Source organism: Zerene cesonia, chromosome 25, assembly GCF_012273895.1.
Source record: "Zerene cesonia ecotype Mississippi chromosome 25, Zerene_cesonia_1.1, whole genome shotgun sequence".
In the NCBI taxonomy this organism is placed as follows: Eukaryota; Metazoa; Arthropoda; class Insecta; order Lepidoptera; family Pieridae; genus Zerene; species Zerene cesonia.
In genome coordinates this window covers 4,453,417-4,463,438 of record NC_052126.1, presented here as the reverse complement: position 1 = coordinate 4,463,438, position 10,022 = coordinate 4,453,417, and positions in this window count along the sequence as shown.

Here is a 10,022-nt window from a genome sequence, read left to right as displayed (position 1 = left end):
TTTGAAGTCGATAAAATTTATGTTTTAAATATCATAATGGGAAAATGTAACAAGTTATGTAATGTCCTGTGTAAACGCCTCAATTATGTAAATAGTTATTTGTATTTTAAACTAGGTTTCTTTACATCGTTAGGAAGTAGTCTATCTGGGGTTAAACTAGCAACTTACTAATTAATCAGTGTGTGAGATCGTGTGTAAGCATGCGCGTGTGTTTGTGTGTAAATGTGTATGTGTGAGTGCATGTATGATCGAATGTGTGTGTGCGTGTGTGTGAGTGCGCACTTTTAATATCTCTGCCAAGCTTGCGATACGAAGCATCAGTCTTAAATTTAAATTTAAAGTTGGTATCGTAAAGAAATAAACATCACTACATAGTATAAAACAAAGTCGCTTTCTCTGTCCCTATGACGCTAATATGTATGCTTTAATGTTTGAATTTCGCAACAAATTTTAATAGCGTTTTAATAAATATTAATAAATTTTAATATGACGTATAAAATCAATTATCAAACTACTCCGAATTAACTAGTATATCAATATAGTTATAAATATAGGATCTTAAAAGCCAGAGTAAGGATTATAGATCTGCGATTCTAGTGATAGTGCTTTACACAGGATTATACCATGCACTTAGTCGAATTGTAATCCTGTGCATCTAATCACCAAATCCAAGCATGTGTAGTGTACCTACTGTTCAATTAATTTAGTAATTTCAAGAAATGTAAGTAATATTTGTTAACCGACTTCAAAGGTGGAGGTTATCAATTTGACTGTATGTTCGTGTTTGTTGCCTCATAATTTTTGATGGGGTGAAGCCATTTTCATGACTCTTTTTTTATATTTGACAGTTGGTGCCTCCCATGTAGACTAATTTAAATCCTGCCTACTACTCATATCATACTAATATTATAAATGCGAAAGTTTGTTAGGATATGTGTGTTTGTTGCTCTTTCACGCAAAAACTACTGAACCGATTGCAATGAAATTTGGTACGTAGATAGCTGGACAACTGGAATAACATATAGGCAAATTTTTATCTCGATATTCCTACAGGATACGGACTTACGCGGGTGAAACCGCGCGGCGCAGTTAGTTTGATTCATCTCTAAAAATTCAAGAGGTTTAGTTTTTTGTTGAAATATGATGTTTATTTGACAAGTTTAAAAATAATCAATGAATTTTATAACGAATTAGATTGATTTGATTTTAAGAAATTCGTTTGTGATTATAAAGTGTTTGCCCTTCATCTTTACGTCAATATACTCTGGAGTCGAAAGAATTTTCTCCCCGCTTGCCTATAATCGGTCGTTAACTTTCCCATAAAGCATTACACCATATTTCTTGCAGAAGTAATATTATGAGCGAAGCAGATACCTACGGCGAAAATTGATTTTATATTTATTATAATTTTATTGCTTCCGCTAAATTTCTCATACGTTTACTCCGTATACATTCCCGTATGATTAACAGCTTATGTTATTATTTATTACTGTGTTTTGGTCAATGCACAAATAACAAGCATATTTTGTGTTTGTTATTTTTCATTTTCAAATTAAATACTCCTAAAATCCGATTAATCTTCAATTACAGAAAAAGGAAACGAGAAGAAAGAAGTTAACAAGTAATTGCAGTTGCTCTTATAAAATTATATTAATTATACAACTCACTGATGTCCATTTCAGTATATAACGCTAATTTCATCATATTCAAAAGCACTTAAATGCCAGCCCAACAAAGTAAGTGGTCGCAAGGATTCGCATTAAGTCTCCGCTATCCACGTCCCAGAAACGCCTTTAAAATAAGATTTTATTCACGAAAACCGGGCTCACGATAACATTTCCATATTTCTTAGAGTACCAGGCAAACGTTTACCCTCTGGAATGGGGGAGAAATAACGTTTTTCACAAAAATGCGAACGGATGCGGGTGTCCCGTCGTATATTTATATCTAGAAGAATTGACGAAAATTATTATTTTATCAACCTTTGTTCGGTCGTTTTGTCCTATTTATTGCCTTTTCTATTTCTCAGTTTCCTGCTTACTGTGTTTACGTCCGTTTATCATGTTTTATTTTCAGTAATGTTATTATGAATTCTATTATATACTTCAGTTCAATCTGATTTCAAATAGTTTAATAACAATTAAATTGAATTTCCGTGTTTCGTTTTTGGAATGTATCTGTTTCTTTAATCAGTCTTCTGTGTCCTGCCGCACCAAGAAATTTTTTTATTAGTCCCAACCAGGAATCGAACCCAGGACCCCTCGGTTCTACGTTCACGGGTTAAATACTGCACTGTGTAATACAAATTTGAAGTAGCAATAAACTGATTTCATTACAATATTCTTTTCAACGTAAGTACGAGTTAACTTTCTTCTTATGCTTAAATATTTACTAATATTATAAAGCTGAAGAGTTTGTTTGTTTGTTTGAACGCTAATCTCAAGAACTACTGGTCCGATTTGAAATATTCTTTCAGTGTTAGATAGCCTAATTATTAAGGAAGGCTAGAGGCATATGTACCACGGGTGAAGCCGGGCCAGACCGCTACTTAGATATAACTCGGTAAGAAACATTGGATCGAAAAACAATCATCTCCAGTCCCTCTATGTAATCAATAATAGTTTACATTGAAACTAATCGATTATTAAGACCTACATAATGTCAGATTTACATATTTAGAAGATACAAGCTACATCTCAACTTCGTCCAACTTTCTGATATCCTCGAGCAAGATTCAGGCGTATTTGTATGAGACTTCGAACGGTATTGCTTCGAAGTTTACAGCAGGGTAACAAAACTTATATCAGTGTCATTGAACTCGCTCTTGTGTATCTGGTATTATAAGGGATTTTATTCGAAATCCGAGATCTTGAGCTACATTTGCAAATCCTAATAACTCCTTTACATAACGTCTACTAGCGATTTGGTTTCATTTAATATCACCAGAATAGTTAGACCTACCGATTGTATGAAATGGTGTACTTATCATAGTTCAAGTTAAATGTGGATTTTCTTATCTAGCCTAAAAGGCATAACACTTTAAAAGATGGGATCTTAGGTATTACCGTTAAAATATAATTAAATATGTATGAGTGACTTCTCCTTGAACATGACAATTAGGATTTAAAATATGGTACCTATAAGCAAATAGTACATTCATCCTCAAGTAGTGCTATCCGCGAGGGGGGCTAGTGATCTGTACTACAGGTCTTTGACGACCTACTTCAGACACTAGTCTTTCACAACGTTAATACTACTCAGTAGTTTAATGATTGTGAAGGCAAATAAAGAAATTTTTATTTATTATTTATTTATTATCCTCGCCAAGCTTTTTTTGCTTGATGACGTTATTTGTTGTGTTCTGGAAATTATCACATATTTCTTCCATAATAATGGCAGAAACATTTCCTATGTTCAATTTCTATATGTGTTTATTTGATATTAAATTTAATGTGTGTGTGTGTATGTGTGTGTGTGTGTGTGTGTGTGCGTGTGTGTTTAGCTACGTATATATCTCCCCTCGCTTACGATATTCCTCATATTAGCGGTAAAACTAATCCTCGACGAAACAAACCTAATTGCCATTCAAGCAGCGCCGAGGAGCCGTCAAGTGGGTCACAGAAAGCCTGATTTAGAATCAAGTTCGTAGAAATAATGAGTTAGTGCGCTAACAATGTACAACACAGACTGCAAACTAGGTAATGTATTCAACGACACGTCAGCTATCTAGCCATGAGGCGGCTTTGTGCGCTTCCGTTATTGATGACGGTCTTAACTCACAGTGTAACAGTGGCTTAGCAATTTGGAAATTAAACAGAAGTTTGTACAAGGGGGACAATCAACTTGTTCGGTGTGTATGGCGATTGTGTTGGGGGTGTTGGATGCTGGAATGGACTGGCGCATTTCGTAGTATTGATTTCTATATGACTCTCTTATTGATAACATCAACTTTAGAGAAGCTTTAGTGAAGCTGAATTATTTGGAACGGTATGCAAGATAAGACATTATAAAATACTTTGCGATGACGGTGCGAGCAAAATTTTCATTAAAGCTATGCAATTCTATGTAAATAGATGTTATTAATTATGATTTATAGCGTTATAAAAGTGTGTAGTTTATTTTTAGTAGTATACTTGATTCTAATTTTGAGTTTGATAGCATTCAAATCCATTTTGGCTGTAAGTTAAATACGTAGAAAATGCTATAGATTTTTCTCATCCTCACACTTCTGCATAAGCCTATCTACTGATGACTGCTACGAAATAAATGTGTGAGTTACACTTCTGCATAAGCCTATCTACTGATGACTGCTACGAAAAAAATGTGTGAGTTACAGCCTAAATGTAATACGTATATTCTTGAATCAAGATTCGTCACGTTGTTTATTAATCATACTTTCTTGTGCTTGATTATACGTGAGTATTAAGTACTTAGATATAAAGATATTTTATGTCATCGTCGGCAATGGAGCTGGTGGGTCGCTTGATGGTAAGCGCTACCACCGCACGTGAACGTTTGGAGAAGCATAAGGTCGATTGCAGACCTTACGCTTCTACAAGTGAATTGCTGACTTTAAATCGGAAAGGGACTAAGAAAGAACTGACGAAAGCAATACAGTAAAGGTCTGGGAAGGATAAGGAAAAGGGTATGGGCCTCTGGCTCCTCAAATCTCTGAACGAAATACACTAACGAGCTATTATTTGGTGTGGTTATTTTCCCGATGCGAGCTGGCCCAATACGTACCGAAGTTTCGACTACCATTTATAAATACTTCTTACGGATTTAACGGATTTTAAATGCGATTTGTTCAACAGTGAGCGTGATCACGGGGAGACTAAATGTTACTAAGATTTTACATGTCTCGACTGTCATACAAAAATTGCTAACACCTCTTCGCATAGTATATAGTGATTTTATAATTTTTTTCCTATTTTCAACTTATTTTATAAAAATTTATGTCATATATTATACTTCATAATTATTTCCTATAAAAATAAATAATGTATAAATAATAATTATATAAAATTAGTATAAATACCAATTTGCTTTTAATATATCTATATGTGTGTATGTACGTTTATATGTATGTAAGCATGTTTATTCTTCTGACTAGCACTCCAACAAGACTACTGAAACTCAGCGCTGCGCATTATGCTGAATAGTTACCCTTATTAGCACCACACCGATTAGTCATAAGTCCACCTTTTTATTATAATTTCGTTAACATTATGTGTTAAATAAACATTATTTCTTTCTTCTTTGTTTCTTTCTTTCCGTAACCCACTCGCTGTAAAGTGTTCGAATCGTCTTCCCTACGTAGTATTTCCCTTGGTCATACCATCACGGGTGAACAGCTGGACCTATTTCAAACATTCTTTCACTATTAGAAAGCTGCATTTACACTGAGTGTCATAAGTTATATATGTACAACTGGTGAAACCAAGGCGAATCTAGTTGAAATATAATTATTTTTAGCAAAAACTAAACCCCCTTCAAATTGTCAAAGCTAGACCAAATTTATAGGACTTATCTATAAAATAAAATAAGTATCGTGAAAATCGGTTCACCCGGTAAAAGCTATGAAGTCACTAACCCAAAAAATACAGTCAAATTGATAATCTCCTCCTTTTTTATAAGGTTGAAAATGCTATATATATTTCTGGTTTCATAAAAATGCGAAAATCCGATTTAAAATTAGTGATATATTGTTTAAGGACCCGTAAAATAAATGATTAAAAAAAATTAAGTCATGCGTCTTCTGAATGTTTTTTATTATGTAGTTCAAAGGTAATGAAAAAATCCTACTTTATTATTAATACTATCCTACTAATATTATAAACGCGAAAGTTTGTAAGGATGTGTGTGCGTTTGTTGCTCTTTCACGCAAAAACTACGAAACCGATTGCAATGAAATTTGGTACGTAGACAGCTGTACAACTGGAATAACATATAGGCAACTCTTTATCCCGATATTCCTACGGGATACGGATTTACGCGGGTGAAACAGCGGGGCGCATCTAGTGCGATATAAGACAAACATGATAATTATTGCAACTAATTTATATTATTACAACAACAATAAAACTATATACGTGTGTAATACAAGTTTTTTATCAGTGTTTGATTTGGTTAACAATATATAGTGCACAACAAGATATATTTTCTACAAATTAAATAAATGTTTCGGTATTTCCTTTATAAAAAAGGAGTTTTGTGTTAGATAAAAAGCCCATATTTGCTATATAAGTTACTAACTCGAGGACGTAATTTTATTTATTTTCTTGTACGCTCGAATGAGTGGTATTTTCGCATACAAGGGATTGTTTGACAACACTATTTAATGATAAATAATTGTATCTATAAGCCAAAATGTATTTGTCCAATTTTTTTTAATTTTTAGTTTTATAGCATTGAACTGCTTTATAAAATATCTCATGTATTTGTCCAAATTAAATTTTGTCTTACACAAAAAGGTCTGTAAAACCTATATAAAACATGTCTATAAAACCTCAATATGTATATTCAGCTATTCAAAATTTTCGATACTCATCCGTAAAGCAAAAAATTCTGTGTCTGATTGTCTGTCTCTTCACGCCTGAACTAATGAAACGATTTGGATGAAACTTGGTGCAGAGATAGTTTGATGCTCCAGAATGGACATAGGATAGTTTTTTATTCCAGAAAATAACAAGAACGGGAACTATGCCGAAAAAACATCGAAACTTTTTTAATAAAGTGAAACTTCTGTAGAATCGTTGTGATTTCAAACTCGATGCAACGGAAAAAACAACAGTTAAGAGACACAAATACAAATGTGTTAAATGAAGCCGGCAAAGAATGAGACAGAAATATACATGATATTTTATATTTTATATATATTCATCTCATTCTTTTGTAGATTTACTGAAGTTTCACTTCTTTCGTGTGTGAATCGCACACACACCTTTTCTGTTTTAAAGTGTTGGAAATAAAAAAGAAGTGGCTGAGTTTAATATAAATTTGATCGCTTAAAATGTACTGCGATTCTATACAACTACCTAATTGATATAGTCAGTTGATAACAAATCGCAGTCAGTCACAAAGACTATTAACAAAGCAGGGGTAGTTGGGTCGAACGAATGCGCACCGTTACTAAGTGATACGACATTTCATAGCTGCGCCCCGCGGTTTCACCCGCGTAAGTCCGTATCCCGTAGGAATATCGGGATATAAAATGGTCCATATGTTATTCCAGTTGTCCAGCTATCTACGTACCAAATTTCATTGCAATCGGTTCAGTAGTTTTTGCTTGAAAGAGCAACAAACACACACACATCCTTACAAACTTTCGCATTTATAATACTAGCTGCGCCCCGCGGTTTCACCCGCGCAAGGTCCGTATCCCGTAGGAATATCGGGATAAAAAGTTGCCTATATGTTATTCCAGATATCCAGCTGTCTACGTACCAAATTTCATTACAATCGGTCCAGTAGTTTTTGCGTGAAAGAGCAACAAACACACACATCCATACAAACTTTCGCATTTATAATATTAGTAGGATTCGATAGCTAAACGAGTTTTGACATGTTAAAGGAAACGGGACATCTGTATCTTAAATGACAATTATTTATCATACACAGTTGATTACCTTGTGTTTGTCTTTCTTTGTTTTAGGTAACTATATCATTGGTTATATCTGCGATTTGATTGACATCGGTATTTTAATTTAACTTTTACTTTGTTTCTGAACGTGTATTATCTTCCCAACGTGACATTGGCAGAATTGTTCATAAACAAAATTGCCACTCACCAAAAGAATTGAATTCAATTGATTACCGACAATAGCAATAACGAAGAAGATTAATTTCTTTTTTATTTGAATTTGGATCTAGTTACGCGGACATCTGTGAACAAAACCAGCACAGACTATAAAAATTATAGAGGAAAAATACGCAACACATTGAGAACCTCTGTTGCTATTTGGGTCTATTACAAGATAAACCTAACACTTAATTAGAGCTAACAGCTTATAAGTGTACACGTTAAATGCTCGTGGTTTGTTGTGCGATAGTTAGTGAGATCAAACTATCTACAATTAAGCAGTTAAGGTGTGGTCTATTGATAGATTATCTCTTGGCATTTGAATAAGGATGATATTACGCTGTCATTTATCTTGGATCATAGTGATCGTATGTTTGATCTATTTTAATTAAAAATTTAATTTAATGAAAAAATTAATCATATCTATATATTACAAAGTGGCTTACTGGTGAGAACCTCGGACTTCAAAATCGATAAGTCGGGGTTCGAGACCGGGCGAGCGTGCAGGAAATAAATTGATTTTTCAATTTATCTGCATATGTGGATAACATCACCACTGCTTAAAACGGTGAAGGAAAACATCGTGAGGAAACTGGCATGTCATAGAATCAAAAGTTCGACGACATGTGACATCTACCAGCCCGAACTTGGCCAGCGTGGTGGATTATGACCTGAACCCTCATAGGAGGTCTGTGCCCCAGCAGTGGGAACATGTATGGGTTGATGATGATGAATAAAATTGACTCATGAATCCAAGATAAATGATTGTGTAATATCCCCCTAAAATCTTACTTTTGAATTGTATAATGTACAGAAATGGGCTATGTAGATAAGGAACATATTTATCCCAACTAATATAATACACGTGAATGTGTGTGTTATTTGTTTTTTTACGTCACAATGGAGCGATTTATTATATAATTTTTGTGTCTGGAGATAACTAGGAAACTCTAGTGACAGAGGCTATTGGCAATGAACTACACTTTATTATTTTTTTATGCATAAGAAATGGGACCTTAGGTATAAGACATGTAATTAACGCAAATAAGTATGGTTTATATGAGAATACCCTTGAGCAATAAATACGCAGCGTATTTTATATGTACCGCAAGCAAATCGGGGTGAGCACTAAGTGATATACGATTAGATAATATTGAAATTTATTACTTTACTTTGGTTGTTATGTGATCTAACTTTTTTATTGCCTAGGCTTTAACTTCTACATATAATTTATCCGGGACGAAACAACATGTGTATAATTTTCCTATAAAACAAAATTCATGAATTATTTATTATATAGCTTTATTCTTAACTATTCGATGAGGTATTCATAATAATTTAGCTCCAAGAATGTTCCGATACAAATTTTCCTATATTTATGTTAATTATTAAGGAATTTATTTCATTTCTTAATATTAATTTAGGTAATCTCTTACTGCGACGCTATTACAATATCGACAGTTACAAAATATATAATGCTAAAAAGTTCATTTGTGTCTTTGAACGCGTAAATCTCAGAAAGATTAAAGTTCCATAGACCTACAAAATATTTTCATTATTGATTATTTAAAGCTATACTAGCTGTGACCCGCGGTTGAAACCGCGTAAGTTCGTATCCCGTAGGAATATCGGTATAAAAAGTGCCTATGTGTTATTTCAGTTGTCCAGCTAGCTACGAAGCAAAATAGTATTATTATTCACCAATAGATGTCAGGAAAAAAAAACACGAATAAAACACGAATATGACATTTTCTAAAAAAAATCCTAGCTAGATCGATTTATCGCCCCCGAAACCCCCTGTTTACTAAATTTCATGAAAATCGTTGGAGCCGATTCCGAGATTCCAATTATATATATATATATATATATATATATATACAAGAATTGCTCGTTTAAAGGTATAAGATTATATAGACGTTATTGGATGTGGGTAATACCTAGGAGCACATAGCAAAGCAGATAGCAAAGCTCATAGCGATCTATATTAAACTGCGATATGAAACAACAAAACTGCATTTCCTGCAATGCACTAAAACTTTCCAATGCAATCTATCCACTGGGATTCTATTAAAAAGCTACAATACGTCTGTTCATCCCGAGAACACTATCTATAGACTCCACACTGATCCGTTCGTTCCAGAACATTCGGGAATTACTGGGACAAACAGTTTCGGGAATAAAACGGATACACTTGGGAAATGTAGCACTAATTTCGGAATTA